The 20504-nt window shown below is 31.8% G+C and overlaps 1 pseudogene; it reads right to left on the bottom strand.

The window, feature by feature from the left end:
- Window positions 1-1955: 1955 nt before the first annotated feature.
- LOC128180946 (N-lysine methyltransferase KMT5A-like) lies at window positions 1956-18733 on the bottom strand (annotated as a pseudogene).
- Window positions 18734-20504: the final 1771 nt, after the last annotated feature.

The raw sequence follows: 20504 nt of genomic DNA, 5'->3' as shown, positions 1-20504 counted from the left end.
TCTCTCTCTCTCTCTCTCTCTCTCTCTCTCTCTCTCTCTCTCTCTCTCTCTGCTGTGTTGTATATTAAGTACAATAGTTTGGACTGATAGAAAATACAAGATTCATGTATTTTATCTGTTATTGCCTGGACACTTAAATATATCTTAGATTTTCAAACCCGACAGGATGCAGTTAAAAGATGAAACCTTTGAAATTTCACTGATCATAAAGTGCAACAGCAATCTTGTTCAAGTCATTAAATTTGAACCTGATAGTGAACATAAACCTTTAAAAATGTTAAAGCGTGTTTTATATATGAAACATTTGCAAAAGATTTTTAATCAGCTTTTAAATTACTTTTTTTTTAACTTATTGTCGACTTTTCACAAAATAATGGGAATGGTAATGCATTACTTTACTCATGTAATGGTAATGTAATGCATTACTTCAAGAAAATTAAGTAGATGGTAATGGTTATTTAATGCCTAAATTAATGAAGTAATGGTAATGTAATGCATTACTTAACAATGTAATTCGCCCCGAGCCTGTTTTGATATAAATAAAATTACCGCAGGAGTATATCAATTTGGCTAAATCAAAACATCATAAACCTCCAAAAATGAAATTTATTTCTTAAACATTGATAAATTAGAATATGTTTGCTTTTTATCACCTGATTTTTTAAATATCATTTCGCTAAGCCCCTACCACCCCCCCCCCCCCAGGGGGTTTCGACGTCTATGGATACATGTAAGTGAAACTTTATTTGAAAGCATTGAAGACCTTACAATATCTAAAGTCTTGGTAAAATTACTAGTGTATCATATACACATACATACATACATACATACATACATACATACATACATACATACATACACACACACACACACACACACACACACACACACACACACACACACACACATACTTGCATTATGCCGAAACTCACTACATCAGACTTTACACCTGAAATTCACTACACTATGTTCTAGTTGTGCTATTCAATATATATTAATAATTTTAAGTAATATAAGACATCTTTTTACTATTCTGCTATTTGAAATAGGCAAAATCTCTTTGTAAATGTTTATGATTTTATACCTGATAGTCACTACATGAGGTCACATGACTCATTGTGAATACACACCAGAAACTCACTACAGTGTGCATTTCTTCCTAATTTACCCCAAAGTCAATACATCTAGCTAGTCATGTGATCGATTGAAGATTCAAAGGAAATTTACCACATAAACCATTTATTACTGAACACACAGAGAGAGAGAGAGAGAGAGAGAGAGAGAGAGAGAGAGAGATCTAATAATTTCAGCAAGCTGCAAGACGAATTATTCTAATACTAATTCTAATACTCAGGCTAATCTAATCAATTCATTATGGTATACTCAAGATGCATATATTGTCAAATTTGTGGAGAACAATATATACTAAGTGAATTCTGGATAAATAAGATTAGACTGCATTCCACACTTTTCTCCACATATGCACGTTTTCTATTTAAACTACATTATATTTAGCACCAGACCCTACTTCGATACAAAGAATCTTATGTTAATTACATATATAATTCAATTATGTAAATTCATTCAACATTTTATGTTATAAGTATTGTAATTTGAAACATATACGAGACAGTAATATTTCTTGTCAAAGGACATGCACAGTCTAGTACCATTGCAACTTGTATGCTTTTATGAACTGTTTTGCCTATAAAAGACACTTTACACTATCACTGTATGACTTAAATAATTAGGATTTCTTGCTAATTTTACACACCCTATCAAGACTGAATTTATAAGAAAATCTAATTGAATTGAAAAGTCTTCATGTGTGTTTCATTTCTTTAAAAACATATACTGTTTAAATCAAATAAATTCCTATTTGCCACTTGCTTTGTAAAATCTAGACCTGTGGACTTTGAACACTTCTTCAAACAAAACATAAATCAACTGCAGAATCTTAATTATAATTCATTTTATTTTAGGATCAAACAACTTTAAGCTAAAATTTAAAAGTACATAATTTCATAGTAATTCATGATATATGGAATTTTGTTTATGAATTCAAATAATTTCAATCAATTATTGACATTATCATGCATGATGCGTGCCCTTCTTTACATTTCTGATCATATTTTATCAATTAAAATATCAAATAATGTCTACCCATTTCTGCCATTTCAAAATGTTTCATGGAATAGGAAGTAGAATAACAGACAAAAAAATAAATGTACATTTGTATAAGCCAATAAGCATTTGTCACAAATGCATGCACCCTGTATTAAATTTAGATACTGGCATAATGTTATTAATAAATTGATAATACAGCACAAACAGTATGCATTCGAACTTCATTACGGTAACATAATTATAACACATAGAAAAACGTTGCGACCACCTGGAATTTCATTTTCTGCAACTTCTCAGACGAGAGGTATTATGTTTTTGACAGCAAACTTCACATTGCGCCAAGTGAAGCCTGATAATGCCTTTTCCTTCCTAATGGCGTTTAAACAGTCAAGCTGACCAGGAGTTTTCCCTAGTTTGATAAAGTTATTTTAAAACTGTCGCTCCAAGGATGCCTTTCTACAGCAGTCTATGTGTGACGTTGAACACTGGCTGTGAAAAAAAATAAGATTTTATTATTTTAAAATTGCTGTATCTTTATCATATTTTTGTCATTAAGGTTATTTGTTCTTCAGCCCAAATGTATAGTCTTTATTCAAAAATTGGTATCCTTCCTTTGAATGTTAAAACTGTATGAAATATAGTCAAAAGATATTCATTCATTCATTGTATCCAAGAATTTAAACAAGAGGCCCAGGGGCCACATCGCTCACCTGAGCAACAATTGCCTTAATTCTGATCAAATTAGCATAACAGTATCAAAATATCTTGACAACTAAGTACAGTAAAAACTTGAAAATCTGCCAATTTTTATCCACCTCTTTATTTTTGGTAAATACCAAGCCCCTTTTGTTGTTGTACTTGTAAGAAGATTTTTCTTTATTCCTAAATAGCCCCCCCCCCCCCCATTTTGTGGCACCACTTTTAGTTATGGAATCAGGGTTTCATCAGACTTAAATCTGCATAACCCGTGCTTTCACACTAAGTACTGAGTTTAGGACCGAAAACTTTCCCAGAATATTTTTAAAGATTTTCTCTATATATTCCTATGTAAAAATCCAAACCGCCATCACGGCCCCGCCCTACCACTAGGGACTGTGATTTCGCAAACTTGAATTTACATAGTTACCCAAGGATGCCTCTACACAAGTTTAAGCCTTTCTGGCCAAATACTTTTAATAGTCTTAAAAAAGAAGATTTTTAAAGATTTTCTCTATATATTCCTATGTAAAACTTGATCTTCCAATTGTGGCCCCACCCTACCCCCAGGGACTATGATTTAAACAAACTTGGATCTACACTACCTGAGGATGCTTCCATTTTAATTTGAGCTTTTCTGGCCTAATAGTTTTGAGAAAAAGATTTTTAAAGATTTTCTCTATATATAATTTATCCCCCATTGTAGCCCCACCCTACCCCCAGGGACCATAATTTGAACAAACTTGAATCTACAATACCTAATTTATATGCAATTAAGTTACTGTCACTAATGGCAACTGGCAGGTGGTGTCCGTAAAAAGTTTTAAATTTATATAATCAAAGATAATACCTTGTCCTTGAGCCTCAGGTTTTGCATGGGGTGGGCATGATGATCTCTCTGTGCTTAGCTTTTTACTTTTACATGGAACTGCAATACAATATACAATGTTAATTACATCTCGATAAAAATTCACCTCAAGTAGCACAAAAGGTATGAAATTACACAGTATACACTATTTACTATTAACTAGAAAATGTAGTTAACTATGCTCTAAAACGACCATAACTTTAAACCTTACAGGACATCTTTGTACCGGTAACCTAGCCAACAAGCAATTACTGTGCATGTACATTATGTAATGTGTTGAATTACGTAAAGTACTTTGACCAAATAAAACCTCCGGTTATGAAACTTACAGTGTAGTGTTTTATCCTAGATACATTATAAAAAAAAATTGGGAATAAAATACAAGTATGAGGTCAGAATGTCCAGTGTACCGGATTGCACAGTTGGCAGGTTGAACAGTGCACACCCTACTTATATTTGAAACATTTGTTGCAATACCTTCTACCTTAATAGGCTACCTAACTCTGGAATATTAAAAAAGATCTGGATCTAATCAACTGAATGAAAAGTACCTTCCATAGGGGATGCAGTGTTGGAATCATCATCAACTTCTTTTTCACTCTCTGTTTCAGTATCAATAGTTTCTATATTGAAGAAAAGACACATCAATAAACAGCCTTGAAAATTCTTGGGGAATAGACAGAAAATAAAAACATGATTTATAAACACACCTTTGTCAGCGAAATCAATTTCATCAAAGTCTGCTTTTTAAATGTGCATGATTAATGTATATTGAAAAGAAAACTCACTACGTGTGTGAAGATAATGTATATTGGCAAGGAAACTCACTACATGTGTGTGGTAGTTATTAAGGAATAAGGAATCATTCTTTCAGTACATGTATTATGGGGTGATAATTTTGGTCGGGGCATGATCAAATCCAATGAAGCTCGAGGGCTTTATGATGGATTTGACAATTTCCAGCAGTTGTACAATTAAATATTTGAATATAAATAAGCAAACCCTGCTTGCGCCCAAATCATACGTTATTTGAATTTAATGGACTGTATAGTACAAAATCAATTGGGTTATCATATGTTATCACAAGCAAAAACACTGAAAAAGTTAATTTAAATGAATATGGACAAGGAAATTTACTACATGTGTGTGGAAATGTATATTGGCAAGGAAACTCACTACATGTGTGTGGTAATTTAAATGAATATGGACAAGGAAACTCACTACATGTGTGTGGTAATTTAAATGAATATGGACAAAGAAACTCACTACATGTGTGTGGTAATTTAAATGAATATGGACAATGAAACTCACTACATGTGTAGTAAATGTACACTGGCGAAGAAATTAATTCACTCATATGTGTGGGAAATGCATTCAAAATGGAAAGGACATTCACCACATGTGCAGGAAATGTGTACCAGTATTTGTTATGACATATGTTACACATAAATATTAAATACATTTTAATACATGTACATGTATCAAATCAAAATGAACACTAGAAACATTAAGTAAAAGTAACCTTCATTGTTCTCCTCACTGTCCTGGTTGACATCAAATGGGTTATCATCAAATGGATTATCATCAGGTGAATCTTAAAGAGAACAATAGTTGTAACAATTTATTATTAAATTATATAGTATTTATTACTGTGCAGTTCTGAACTACATGTACTCTCGCGCAGTAAACTCAATATTATACAGATTAAAAACTAATTGATTCACTGATTATACTAATTCTTGTTGTAAAAAACAATATGAAATGTTAAACCATGTGCATTTTTTTTTTTGAAATCCTTTTGACATTTAAATCACATTAACACATCAACAATTATTAAAATTGTCACATACTTGTCGCCAAGGTAGGTTGGCTTCCCCATAATCATATCTTAACTCTTCTCCAGCTTTAATATCTCTATTTGCAAAGAGGCAGAGCCTTGGATAATTCTCGGTAACCAAAAAGCGCATAACACAGTTATTCAACGGACTTCCGACTTCCTCGTCCTTTCTATACTTCCCCTTTCTTTCAGTGTTAGTTGCATCAATGCTACAAACAAACAAGAGGCCCATGGGGCCACATCGCTCACCTGAGCAACAATGGGCGTTCAAAAGATATTATGCCATATGGTCCCTCGGTAGAAAAACAAAAAATAAATATTGTAAAGTATTCGAATTTTACACTTATTTTTGTATACATGTAATCTTTGACATTGTACCTTCATGAAATATTATTTTTTACCAGAATAAGAAAATTCTACGCAAGATATAAAACTAAACATTTGGTAGAGGTATACTGTTAAGTTGTTAACTTCCAAATCCCTATATTTTCGTTCTGCCCCCCCCCCCCCCCCCCCTTTGTAAAGCGATCAAAATATATGAGAGCATATAGGTACATTTTTTTCATCAACTACTCAGTACTTACTAGTTATTGTATTAAAAAAAAATAGTAGTTATTGTTTTTTATTTTAAAAACCCTACATGTATAGATGTGAAGAAGAAAATTGTACCTCAAATGTGCTCAATTCCTCAAATTAAAAACATTCAAAAATTTTGTCTTCTCCATTAAAATTAAATGACTGTTATTTACTTCGCGTACAAACCAGGATAATTTTCCGCTGTAGTATTCTTAGGAATAGCGATAATTACTTTACCCCGCAACAGAAATGTGTCAGAAATATGGAAACTGTTTTAAAGATGTCGTTTTTATTTACTCGTGTCTGAAAAACTATCAAAATTGATGTAGATTTCACATTATTTATTGTATAAAGAGAGGGCCCCAGAGAGTAGATACATGTATATACAGAATACAAGTATCATTCTTTTATTTTGTTTGTACAAGTATTTAACATGCTCTAATTCATAGAGATTTTCTAATGTTCAACCAAAATTTCAGCGTCAATTGTAGAATTATAAGCAAGATACAGAGCTCACAGTTCGCCTAGGTTTGATTCATATTTTGTTCACATGAGTTTATTACATTCAGCTTATGATTTTTAACTTGGTATTTCCTATTCAGCATTTAAAATGGAAAAAAAGAATGGCCTAAGATTTTATATTCTTTTATTAACTCAAGACCAGTTCACTGGTATTTGAGGTTCAAAATCAGTGTATACAAATGTACACAAACAAAGTGAAGGATCACATGTACAGTAGGAGTAATAATGACGAAAAATGTTAAGTTTACAATACAATAAGATGTTAAAGTTGGTTTCTGAACGAACAGACTTTGAAAATTTTCTTAATAAATATTGACAAATTTTTTACTTTTTTAATTTTTAGTTTTTAAGATCTGTGTACAAACATAGAATTGTGAGCAAATCTCTGTATCTTGCTTATAATTTTAAGCTTAACACTCAAATATGGTTAGTAAATAGAAATTGAAAACAATTAAACACAAGAAACATTCACTATAACAAATAAAGAACACAATTTATTTTTTCGAAATGAATAATATATACATGTATATACCTACATATTTCCGTCAGCAATGTCAAACTTTATTTAAACTGAATAAACTCGAGAAAATGCCGAGCATCGCAACAAAACCTATTGCATTAATCTACCATTACGCAAAAGATAATGCCGATCGAATTACCGATAGAATGAATTGTATTTCATTATTTTTTGATACATCAGATTTTGCTTAATTTGCGCAGGTAAACAGTTAACTGTTTGATTTACCAAAGTCTCTGTTTGATTAGATACGTAAAAATCACGAAATAATACAGACGATAGTTCCCAGGTTACAAGCAGAAATAATGAAAACGAAACGAAAATCGGAACAAGCTAACACCAACGTCATGTGTGAAAACTGTCAACGCATTGAAATATTTAGCCTCAATTTACTTCACAAAATCGGCAACAATATATTTTGCATGTTTCAAAAATTTCCCTTCATACGCGAACTGTTGCACAACAAGCAAATTCATCATAGTCAGATCGACCCTTTTTCGTATAATGTCATGGCTGCTTTAAACAAAGAACCTCGTTTTAGAAGTATGGAATACGAGTCTAGGTAAAATGGGTATGCAAACCCGGGCCGTGGCAAAATAAAAGCCAAGGCAGATCGACAATCGTCAATTCCAAATACGCATTATTTTGCAGCAATATTTACAGCGAATACAAATATACTAGTCCATCAAATATCCTGAAATTTTAATGAGATTGGCAGATTAATTACTGCCAATCTTTGTTTTGCCCAGACCAAGTCTTGCCTACCCATTTTACCGGATGCCGGATTACCGGATGCCGAACCCGAAGCTATTAAACTGATTGAAACACGCATTTCCTTTATTATTATTTTCGTAATAACTCAGATTTCAAACAGAATTAGCACTTAATTTTTGCAATTTATATTTTCCTTCCCATAAGGATAATTTATGCTAAACTACGTTGAATTGGAATCAGTAGTTCTTGAGAAGAAGATTTTTAAAAATGCACCCCCCTTTTTCTACAGTTTCAAGGTTTTCTCCGCTTTGAATACAGATCGGACTTATATTTTTGCAATTTATATTCGCCCTCACATAAGGATGCTTTGTGCCAAATTTGGTTGAAATTGGATAAGCGGTTTTAGAGAAGAAGTTCAAAATGTAAAAAGTTTACAGACGGACAGACAGACAGACGGACAGACGGACAGACGGACGACGGACAAAATGTGATCAGAATAGCTCACTTGAGCTTTCAGCTCAGGTGAGCTAAAAAAGCAATTTTATAGATTTTTGCAGGGTTGCACCCTGTATTTAATGAAAATGAATTTACACATATATGTGTGAAAGTGGGACTGGTTTGATCATCGGTGGCTATATATAGCTCAGTTGGTAGAGTACATATCTAGTGATTCTGGATGCCCTGGTTCAAATCTCCGCCATTATATTTCCAATCCTGTTACGTATGCATGGTGTTATTTTAGTCATCAAGCAAAGATGTCAGAATGATTTATTCACTGAATTATAGTGTAATCATGGTAATAGAAAATACCTAATCATTGTATAAAACTTTTTATCTCATGCTCACTTTACTTTCCTTTATAAAGTGCAAATAGTTATACAGGATATCATTTTCATCTCCATATTTAGTTGAAATGTACGTAACAATGGTTTTTTGCCAATTCTCAGAACTCATAACCTGCCGCAAACACTGCAATTTCTAAAAAAAATTGCCAGGGTGGTGAGAATATTCAAAGACAATTTTTTTTATTAAATTCTAATTAATTTTCTGTCATCAAAATCTGACCTAAATTGTACAATTCCCAGCATCTAGTAAACTGTATATGGATATCAATTTCACATTTCATAAGAACCAGAAAAAGTTGTATTACAAAAAATCTAAAATAGGTAAATAAAACAATCTCTCTCTCTCTCTCTCTCTCTCTCTCTCTCTCTCTCTCTCTCTCTCTCTCATAACAATCACAATAAATATATTATATTTGCTTACCACTTCAGACCATTCCACTTAAAGTAAAACATATAACTAGTATGTTTTATTTTGCGCTTCTTTCTCTTTCTTCTGCTTCCTTGGGCACAATTCTCTCTCCAACATATTCTACCAAAAAGCTTCCTTTTGGAAAATTTTGAGTTGCAAAAACCCCATATCCTTAAAATAAGGAAAAAAATATTGGTGAATATTTTGCATTACATGATTGTACAGTGTGTTCACAAATCATGTACAAAACCTAATTTATTTATAAATGCCTTTTATTATGGAATTATTTGTATAATTGTGATTATCAAATGCAAGTGGCTAAAATGTTCCAGAAACTAATGACATTTTTTCATTTAAGGATCTGCATAATCAAGGGAAACAAATGTGTGAAACTGAGTAGATTGGTACATAAAAACAAAGAAATGATACTATTTTCTATTACACTAGACTCTGACCCGTGCATGCACGGTTTGACATATTGCATATGATATCGGACATTCATGAAATAGATACATCGACACACCATATTTACATAACCAAGCTTTAAGCCTACAATAATGCTATTAATTTCACTACACTCTGCTTAGTTAGAATAATCTAACTGTGTCTCGGGACAGGCCTTCACCACAGTTTAAATGCCTCTCATATACCCGTAATGTAGCAAAAAATTGCATAATCGCTTCGAAACGGTTTTGGAGAAAATTATTGAAGCTGCATTGTGATTAACAGTCAAATTATTCATAACAAACCATTTTGAGGCTGTAAATACCTTTCTTCTAAAAATTTAATTCATATTAATGAAGAATTCAACACTTTTTTACCAATGTTTTTTACTCACTTCGAATTTACACAACATGTTGACATTCAAACTCTCAGGTCATATAGCAAATTTTCAATGAAAATTTAAACATATGTGTATTATCGTTTCTGAGTTTATCCATGCAAGTGTGATATTGTGGAAACATAAACTAAAGAGCCTCCCGTGATTTAGCGTGAATGGAATGCACATGCGCAAGATTGTAGAATAAAAAAAATCCAGATGATTCCGGATTTTTATAAGGAATTTTCGTTGATTATTAATAAGCGAAGCTTGATTGAGAAAAAATAAAAACAAACTGGTAATCTTCAAATACCAATGATGTTTAAAAAATAAAGAACAAAAGACAGTTCTCTTCTGATTTCTCGATATTAAAGCCCAAAAATTCGAGTCTTTTATTTTAATGTATAGTAGTAATAGATGTGTATCAACTCACCAATTCTTCTGTTGATCAATTCAACTTTTAATGCATCACAGTCCAGTCCAGAACGACACATAAATTCTGCCTCTCTTCTAGGGCTTATTCGTTGTTTCTAGCACATAAATAAATTACTCATTAGAAAAAAGTTTTATTTCAAAATATGCAAAATTTGTCTTTTAAACTATCACATTGATTTTAAAATCAAATTATCTTAAGGCCTTCCATTTTGGTTTGCAAACTCCTTTTCAACTATTTCAAGATCAAAATAAAAACTTTATTAATATTACTTATATAATGCACACGGTCATAATCACTTGTCCGAATGGACAAGAAGGAAAAAAAGTTAATGTAGAGCCCTGACACCGTGCATACATAAAAAAGATATATTACATACATAAATTAGAATGCTAATTTTACACAAACAGTCCCTGAAACATTCTACGTAAGCACACGCTGAACGGAATCTGGTGAACGCTAATGAAAGGTGAACGATGAGCGAAGGCAGAGTGCACATGAAGCGCTGAACGATGAACGGTGAACGATATGTGAACGCAAGATGAACGATTTATTCGGAGTGTCTCGATGGTTATCCTTACATTGTATTTTAACGGAAATCAGGAAAAACATGCCAATAAACTACACGTACAGTGCTGCTATCTTGAAAGTTGACAAAACAGTCCTATCCTATCGACTATCCTGCAAATAATATCTATCATGTATTATCTTTAAAGTTATACCATACCATTTATGCATGTTTAGGAATAACAGTTAAATAAAACCAAATTTAAGACCATAATATTAATTTTATCAACAGATAATCGAGTAATGTAATGATAAAAATGTCTAAATAATACATAAAACCATTGTTAATCTATAAATTAACACGCATTTATGTTTACTATCTTAAGTTGATCTGTTCAGTAAGACAGTTTATTGTCGAACATGGATATGTTTGTGATTTGGAATCGAAGGAATTATTATTTGAATTGTGAAAAATACACATATACAATGTCTGTTTCTTATATTTATATATATATATATATATATGTGTCGAATTGTTAGTTGATTGAATTCTTCTGTTTTTAAACGACTGGACTGACTATCTTAAAATGAATCATTAAATATTATTTGTGTATCAATTTATCGCTGTATTGTGTAATATAAAATTTTCACAGTAACTGCATACTTAAGCCATTTTCGGATCAACAAAAAAAATGCCTGTTTAGGAGAGTGATAAAAAACAATTTAACAACAGCAAAAAACAGACCTGCTCAAGAATGTGTACTTTAAATTCCACGAATTAAATTCTAATTAAAATGATGCTTTATGTGTAATATTAGTTTCCTTTCACCTTAACGCAAGGTTTTTTTCCTCATTTTGCTGAGATCGATTCTTTCATTTTTGAAGTTCCGAATGAAAATGAATGAAAACGGACTGAATTCGAACGATAAGTGAACGGTGAGCGATAAGTGAACAAAGGTGAACGCACAATGAGCGCTTTCTGAACGGTGTGCACAAAAGGAGCGGAGTGAAGAGTGCAAGTGAACGCACTGTGAGTGCACGGTGAGCGCACAGTGAATGCACGGTGAGCGCATGGTGAATGCACGAAAAAATGGGAAAGTAGATGGTTTAAGGGACTGTAAATTACTTAATACTGTCGCATTGTTTTTTTTATTATCATAAATTTGATAAAACCATTGATTAATTCACTTTTCTGTTGTGATAATTTCACTTACAAAAAAAACAGACAGAGCAACTGATTTTGTTCAAATTGCTGATAAAACAATTTGAGCATATATTGTGACTGTATGACAATTATAGAAAACTTCAATATGTCACACTAAGCAAAAACAAGAATAAACATCTAAATATGAGAATTTGAGATATCACCGGTAAAATGTTTATATACTTAAAGAATGAGAGATATGCACACCCAAATAACTTTAATATATCAATGGTATTCGATACACATGTACTGTTGTTTGAAATATACTTTAAAAGTTCAACTGTATGTACAATGTTAAAAATTTCACTTACTGCAATTTTCCCCCTTGAATAAGCTGCCATCTTTTTAGTTGACTGCTTTATAACTTACATAAGCTAGAAAAAAGAAGAAGAAGAAGTTGTACATGAATGCCAATACAAATTAAAATGTGAGTTATATGAGATGCCATACTTCATTAATGTGAGTTATGAGATATTATACTAAATGTATATAAGGTGGATAATTATTAACTTTTCACCTTAATTATTATTATCATTATCACCTCATGATGACTATTGATTTATCACATGAAATCCAATTCAGTGAAAATCACTATACATGTACATGATGTGTGTGGAAATGTATATGGACAAGGAAACTCACTACATGTGTGTGGTAATTTAAATGAATATGGACAAGGAGACTCACTACATGTGTGTGGAAAGGTATATTTGCAATGAAACTCACTACATGTGTGTGGTAATTTAAATGAATATGGACAAGGAGACTCACTACATGTGTGTAGGATTGTACAGGTAACTCTCGATAGCTGGAAGTCCATGGGTCCAAGGAAAAACTTTGAAGTTTCAAGAGTTCGAGTTTTCAAGAGTTCGGAATTTTCTGGGTTGACCAATGGGTTTTAAAATTAGTCTTACCGGATGTTATGATTCATAAAGCCATTTAATTAGTGCTAACCTTACGCTCATGCTTAAACAACGTTTTCTTTTCAGTAAAATATACAGAACTGGATGTTTTTAAAACTAAATTCAAACAACTATTGAATAAATTCATAATATAATTATTTATTTTATGCATCATATTAAGACCAAATTGCTCAGTACTACTGGAGTGCGAGACGATTAACATGTCATAAATGTGATAACTAAGTATCACCCATTGTTCCCACCGTAAGGGTCCTTCACCAGCTGTAAGAACTTGTTCAGCAATATAATCATTACAATGACAATGATGCTGATAAGCATACTTTTAACAGTTTTATAATTCTAAAATTTGACCATGGCTCAATATTATCGTTTCATCTCAATTAATTTCTCATTTTCATTGCGTCTCCAAATTATCGTAAAACGGTTGTGATAATTATAGATTAGGTATTGGTATAGTCAGTCATCAAACAATTATCACCTTGCAGGACAAGTGCCGCCTGAACAAACAACTCGTGACACAAGTCCCGCGTCTAAGGTGTTATTTAGGTATAGCGCTTGGAGATACACGGAGACTTTGAGGTATCGAGAGTAAGAAACTATAGATTATGAACGGGACTGCAGTTTGACTTAGAGAGATCAAGCTTGGGTTTTCGAGAGATCAAGAGTTTGAGAAATCAAAAGTAAATTTGCTTAGTTATATAGGGGGAAAAATCGGGACCCTAGACTCACTTCCAGCGATCAAGAACTTCGATCCAATCAAAGTTCAAGCCATTGAGAGTTACCTGTATATTGGCAATGAAACTCACTACATGTGTGTGGTAATTTAAATGAATATGGACAAGGAAACTCACTACATGTGTGTGGTAATTTAAATGAATATAGACAAGGAAACTCACTACATGTGTGTGGTATTTTAAATGAATATGGACAAGGAAACTCACTACATGTGTGTGGTAATTTAAATGAATATGGACAAGAAACTCACTACATGTGTGTAGTAATGTACATTAATTGGCAATGAAACTCACTACATCTGTGAGGTGAATTTATACTGGTGTAATTGGGAAACTTGCTATATGTGTCTAGGAAATATATATTATATTGGCAAGAAAATTGACACTACATGTGTATATGAAATACATAAAATTGTTGGCAATGCAACCAACCATGGTAAATGTTGGTTGCAAGAAAACTCATTACACAAGGTGGGTTGATTCACATGTATAAAATAATGTATATGTTATTCAATTGAAACTTACTGCACAAGATTGGTAAAGAGGCAACACACAGACCATGAATATCAGGCATTATTACATGATTGTCCACTAATGCGCCAAAAGTATGTCAATTTTTTGTTTTTCCCTATATATTTCATCGAAAACAAGACTTTTTTTAAAAAGGTTTTCAGGTCAGATTATTGGTCAGATTTTGAAGAAGTTGATATTGATTTCCAGCATAGTAGATTCAATTTCCACTTGTTGTCGTACATTAGTTTTTGACAACTCATTTGTAAAATTTGAATATTTCAAACACAACACTGAGATAGTTTTTAAGAGCTCTACTATATATTTTTTGCACTGTATGAGCCGAAAAATCTTACTTTGAACTGCATGTTTATATTAAATTTCAGTAATAGAAGGTTGGAAAAATATTCAAATAAGATGCAAAAAGAGCTAGAAAAATTCTTAATGTATCAATCCAAGTCTTTTCAATGTACATGGTCAAAGGGTTTCATTTTAACAATTCTAAAAAAAAAAAATTTCAATTAATATATGGTGAAAAGAAAAAATAAATTGACCTACTTTTGGCACCTAAGTGTACATACATGTGTATGTCCCTGATTTCCTGAACTCAAGTATAATTTAAGCTGGTCGATTGGGGAAGGGGGGGGTGCATAAAAAAAACCCATTAGAAAACCTCTTTATTTTTAACCATATGTAATTTACATCAGCTCTAGTTTAAAAAAAAAGAAAAAGCAACCATCTGGTTCTTTTTGGGGGCAATCTCAAAATACAGGTATATTTTTCTATAGGAATATTTAGAGAATTTTCATTTTCCGCACTTCGTAGAAGATTTAAAAAAATACTACAATAGAGATTTTCTTTGAATTGTGATATCGCGATTAGCAATATCATTGTGTACCTTATATGTAAAAAATACTAAATTCAACCATCTAGTTTAAGTGAGGGTCATCTCAAAATATGAACAGTTGATAAATTTTGCTATATACATGTTTTTTGGGTACATGTATTACAAATGTAGATTAATTGCTATGATGGATTCATTCAAAATGAAGCAAAATAACCCTGGAGATACCATCATTTAGTGTATACAATTTCAAAGGGTTACCATTTTTACTTTTTCTTTTTTCCTATATACTCCTACAAAGCTTCATTTTATCATAATGTCGACATATAAAGCAAGATCAATGGCAATGCTCACCTACCAAACCACAGAAAAATTGTTGAAAAAAAATTGTTTATCATGTGTTTATTGTGTTCAATTTAATAAATGTCTATATCTATATAAAAATCCTAAAAGGTTGAAATACACTGTATTTTACTCAATCAGAATGCACAAAAACATGAACCATGCAAACTAAAGTCAGCCTCAACCTTAAACCAGATGAGAATTGCGCAGATTAAACAACTCATTTTAAGGTTTAATTGATTAACATTTTAGACAGAAAATTAGAAAGTAAAAATGCTCATATTCATAAATTGTCAGTCCAACCAAATTGAAATTAGACCATACAATTAGACAACTCATACATCATGCGCACACTACCGAGAGAGTTCTCCATACATGTATGTATTTGTTTTATCTCTGTAATATAAATAAAAAAGGCTCTTGTAATTTTTAAAACAACAATTTGGGTCAATACTAATATCAAATCTCCTCTTCCTTGATCTTAGATTCAGATAACCACAGACATAGTCAAAATGATGTACATGTAGCTAGCTGGGTGTTCAAGAAATAGACAACTAGACATGAACAATTCATGAATTACATGTATTACCATGATGACTTCAATCTAATGTTTCAACATGTGCCCTATTTGCAAAACATCCTTGTTTATTCACCTGCCATTTTTTATATGCATTGTTCCATCCAGATATACCACCCCCTCCCCATCTAGAATTTGAATTTTTCCTTTAAATGTACCACCCTCAAGTCATGAGATGAGCTGCTACAATCCCCTCCCCCTGAAATAGTTTTATTTGTTTGTGTCAGAGAGGAATTTCGTGTTTTTTGTTACCAATATTCTGGGTTGGATTTCTGCAGACTGCCCCCTATAGGCATTCCTGTATCTTGCTATAAAGTGATGTGAAACTCAGAAAAGGGCTTATTTTTAAGCCAATTTGATTCATCATCTGATAGTCTATAGAAAGATAGATTAAAGACTGGATGGTGCACCTTATTCCTTAACCACAGAAACTGTTTTTGATATCTATTTTTACTCTTCTTCTTCACTTGACTTTAACTTTTTAGCATCCGAATTATTATTAAGCTAGTCAGAAACTTCAACTTAAAAGTAAATGTCCCCTTAGGCTACCTCTTTTGTAATTTATAGTAAATCTTTAATTTTATTCATACAGTCGTTGACCAGTTCCGAATAGTTCATATGTTGAATAGCAAATAGTTATGGAAATAAAAGTTGGAGAAAAAATCATTACCTTTAATATAATACACTTATAATGCTTGTTTAAATTTTGCAGTAGTTTCAGTTTTTGAGGTCATATACATGTACGTATTCAATACTACAGTCTTACATTAGTCAACCAATATTAAACTTTTGCTTTGCCAGGTCATTGCAACGTTATTATGTGCATAAAATAGTCTGTTGACGCCTTATATTTTCACATGTAACAAGATTTCTTCTATCAAAAGTTGTTTTGGTATTATTCTTACATACCCATATAAGCATGCAGGATATAAATTTTTAAAAATGCAGAAGGATGAAAAATCTTATTAAGCTGCCATTTTACAAATTCCAAAAACTCAATTTGTTTTTGTCTGTTTCAGGATTATATGAAGAAATAGATTAAAACAATTACTTCTGGAATTCATTAAATTTTCTTACTAAGTCTTAAATAAATCATATTGAACCACAGTAATGATAAATGGAGGTGCGGCAACTGTACTCCGACAAGATATTAGAATTTAGAAACTACATGTAGTCTAAAGTATTGTTATAGTGATCTTGTTTGTTAAATCCATGCAAATTAAATTAACTGTATAGGTTAAAAGAATTGCCAATAGCTGGTTGGTATGCATCAAACCTCTTTTTCAATAGGTTCAATTGATGGTGTTTAAATAGGGCTAAAACTTTTTATCTGCATTCGATTTCCATGGAAACAGCTATGCTATTCAGAACTTATTGATTTATTCGTAAATGGTAAAATGGCTTCCAATATAAGTTTTTAGGACAAAATTCTAAATAAAGCAAAATTGCATTACTATCAGCAATAATATAGCATACATCAGCCAAAGAAAAAAAAAGATTTCAAAACAACACCCAGGAACATTTAAAGCACCGCCAAATCTATACCCTATTCAGTACTGGTCAATCTATAGAAAGAATAATCTTACCGTGACCAGGCTTCGCTCAGGTCACAGTAAGAATTCGTCCCATATACTTGCAATGTAGCAGCTGCAAAGCGGATCTGCTTCGCATCGACTTTAAGTCTGTTAAAAACAATCTGCAGGGGTAAAACACAGCATTTATATTACAAACCTTTTTGAAAATGCATATGTAATTAAGTCCACAAAATATTCATTATTAATATAATGGGTCATACAAAGGCATTTTGTTAATATATCTGTGGTAGAGTCAGGTATATTGCATTCCTACTAGCTCTGGCTAGTGGGTTAACCCATCATCTTGCTCGGTAGAGTGCTTGACTGGCGTGCCACAGGACCCTGGTTCAAACCCCAGCAGAGGCAAAAAGTGTCTGTTTGAATTTGCCTGCCATTTTGCACTCGAATTATCTCGGATTTTATCTTTAACATGGCGACCAGTGATTTCATTGCCAAAACCGTTACTGTGGTAAAATGGGATTATAAATGAGCAACATTGTAGGTATTTGAGACCAATCAAATGAAAATATAGGCAAGATACAACCGAGATATTTCTTTTTTCATTTGCTACTAAGAATTACAGTAAAGGGCACAAATTCTATAGATCATTTAACCGGGTTAGTTGGACATGTGTCATTTTAAGAAAAGACCATTCTATCTAGTCAGTCGACGGTAATAATTATTGTTTATCATTGCATTGCATCGATTTCGTTGATCAAAATCATACTAATATGTTCCAAACATTTCTCATTTATTTAGCAAAATAATTTTATGAAAATAATACAAGAAAAAAAGACATGTTATTTAAAATGTCAATTTTTTTTAAAAAAAGTGTTATAACCAAGCTATGTAGCTAAATTAGGAGATTGTGCAGGACTTGATCACGTTACATTACAAGTGCAGCTGTTCAACACATGCACATGCTGACGAAACGCAGAGAGGTTCTACACTTGTTCACACGTTCAACTTCTCCTACAAGATTGTCACTAATTATTCAAACGACTTACAGTTCTTACGTAGCTTCTTTTCCTTTTCGGGGGGCTGTAGTAATTCGTATAAAGCATGCAGGATGGAGGGGTTTGTTTTGTGACATTTTTTTTACCGGATATGTCGAAACACTGTCAGGTCAAGTCGTACACAGACCAATTCGTATACAGGTCAACTCGTATACAAAGAATTGTTCTCATATGTATTACAGGCACTCAAATCAATAAACTTCAATTTAAAAAAAAAAGAGGTAAACTTCAATGAATTTGAAAATGAAGCAGAGTAAAATTGTTTAAATAATTTTTACTTTTGGAGAGTGTTTACAAGATTCAGTATTTATTTAGCTCTCTTGTAGGTTTTTTGTTTTTGTTTTACAAGTTTGCATTGATGTCTTTAATTATGAGGATGAATATGGTGTAAAAATTGATCCCGAAAGATTTGGGGGGGGGGGGTATTGTTTTTATAATGATTTATTAAATTTTAAAATGAAAAAAAAATGAGTTTCCTCATGGGGATCAAACTTCATATATATCTACATATAGGATCTTTCCTTAAACTTATCAGAACCATTTCTTTGTATCAATGTAATGAAAGATAAATAAGGGTGCAAATGATAATAATAATAATTAAAAAAAAGATTTAGAGAGTTTTCTAAGTGATTAACTGCATGTACTAAATTTAAACATTAAATTAAAAATTATTGGTTTCCTTATGGGGGTGTAATTTCTTAATAAAAGGGTTTTCCTCAAACTAATGCTGATTATTTGTTTGTAATAATGTCATTAGGGGAAATTAGGGTGTACATTCTGGTCCTGAAAGATGCATGTGGTTTCCTAAATGTTTAACTATACCTGTCAGATCTTTCAACGATAAAAAGAAAATAATGTGTTTCCTCATATGGGTCATAGTTTATGATAATAGGATTTTCAAAAAAAAGGATAAAAGGGGTTTTCAATTTAATACTAATTTTTAACATTAAAATGAAAAACACGGTTTTTCCTTTGGGGTGCAATTTGTAAATGAGCCTTTCCCTTAAACTAATACTGATTATTACTTTGTATTAATGTCATTAAGGATAAATTAGGGTTTAACATTACTGATTTTTTAACGTTAAAATGAAAAGTTTGGGTTTCCCCATGGGTGTTTATGTAAATAATAATAGGATTTTTCCTAATAATTATTCTAATAATCATTTCTTTGTTTTAATGCAAGGAAGAGTAAATTATGGTGCAAAAATTAAGCTCATGAAATTAAAGGGTTTTTATAAGTGATTTACCGTACTGATTTTTTGGGGGGCATTAAATTGAAATTTAGAGTTTTCTCATGAGAGTGTAATTTAATGAAAGAATTAATATGTGATTAATATAGAGCAACAATTTGCTAATTTTTCTTGATTGATTGAAGAGAACTTTACTAAGAAACTCCACAATTAAAGCCGTTGAACAGAAAATATTTCTTTATTTTGGATAAAATGTGTTGGGTGTAAATTTGAAAGTTAAGAAACATATTGTTTATTTCTTCATGATTAATTGTTTGTTGTGAATTCCAAAAGAGAATATAATTAAAAGATTCCCCAGTTAAGGCCTATGAAAAATTGTTGACCCCCTTGAGGAAATCCATATTTTTCTCCTCTTGATAAAAAGTATATACTGTAGAGAGTCTAAATTTGAAAAGTTCCAAGTTAATGTTAATTTTTTCTTCATTATTCTTTAATTACCCGAACTAATAACAACACATTTTCACAATTAAAACCCCTAAAATGTTTAGAAGAACATGCAGGAGGCACATAATTCTCGATTGTGCTACATGCAACTTGTTAAAGTTTAGAGGAAATTCTAACTTTTTGAGAGTTTATCAAAAATTTCAATGGTATACTAAAATTGTAATGAAATAAATGATTATTTAAAACACAAATTAAAAAAAGCACACACTACATGT

The sequence above is a fragment of the Crassostrea angulata genome, chromosome 4, assembly GCF_025612915.1.
Source record: "Crassostrea angulata isolate pt1a10 chromosome 4, ASM2561291v2, whole genome shotgun sequence".
NCBI lineage: Eukaryota > Metazoa > Mollusca > Bivalvia > Ostreida > Ostreidae > Magallana > Magallana angulata.
Note: the sequence above shows the minus strand (reverse complement) of the source record. Positions and strands in the feature narration are given on the sequence as shown.